The sequence below is a fragment of the Gossypium hirsutum genome, chromosome A12 (genome assembly GCF_007990345.1).
Source record: "Gossypium hirsutum isolate 1008001.06 chromosome A12, Gossypium_hirsutum_v2.1, whole genome shotgun sequence".
Classification (NCBI taxonomy): Eukaryota; Viridiplantae; Streptophyta; class Magnoliopsida; order Malvales; family Malvaceae; genus Gossypium; species Gossypium hirsutum.
This window is the reverse complement of record NC_053435.1, coordinates 96,232,623-96,233,084: the sequence shown is the minus strand read 5'-3', so window position 1 is coordinate 96,233,084 and position 462 is coordinate 96,232,623. Positions and strand designations below refer to the sequence as shown.

The 462-nt window shown below is 23.6% G+C and overlaps 1 protein-coding gene across 1 annotated transcript in view; it reads left to right on the top strand.

Annotated features, from left to right (window-relative positions):
* Positions 1 to 336: 336 nt before the first annotated feature.
* The window catches only part of LOC107934795 (protein decapping 5), a 15,013-nt gene continuing 14,887 nt past the window's right edge, over positions 337 to 462 (top strand). Inside the window, exon 1 of the mRNA XM_041083180.1 lies at positions 337 to 405. The gene's annotated coding sequence lies outside the window, so the exon portion shown is untranslated. The remainder of the gene's footprint in view (positions 406 to 462) is intronic.

Sequence of the window (462 nt, the reverse complement as noted above, 5' to 3'; positions counted from 1 at the left end):
ATAAAATTACTAAAATATTTTATTTTAAAAAATAATTAGTATTATTATAAAGATATTTTTTTTACTTAACGCTTTATACAACATTCCAATTAAAATAACTAAAAAATATTATTTTGTAATCAAACACAAAGTAAACAAATTCAAATAAAAAAGACAAAGTAAACAAATTCAAATAGAATCTCTTATGCTCTATCCATAAAAATTTGTTAAATATATATTTTTTAATATAAAATATTTTTAGAGAGTATTGTAAAATATAGTAATAATAATTGTATAAAATAATAAAAAAAATAATAATAATAAGATGATGGTCTTTATTATGATGAGAAAGAAAGTAAAGGAAGGGGTCGTCCGTTTCACAATCTAAAAACCTAAGAAATCCCTGATCCCTCTCTTTCCGAAGAAGAGAAGAGATCGGGTAATGGCGGCGGAGAATTCAAGTTCGAAATCGGCTTCAACGGC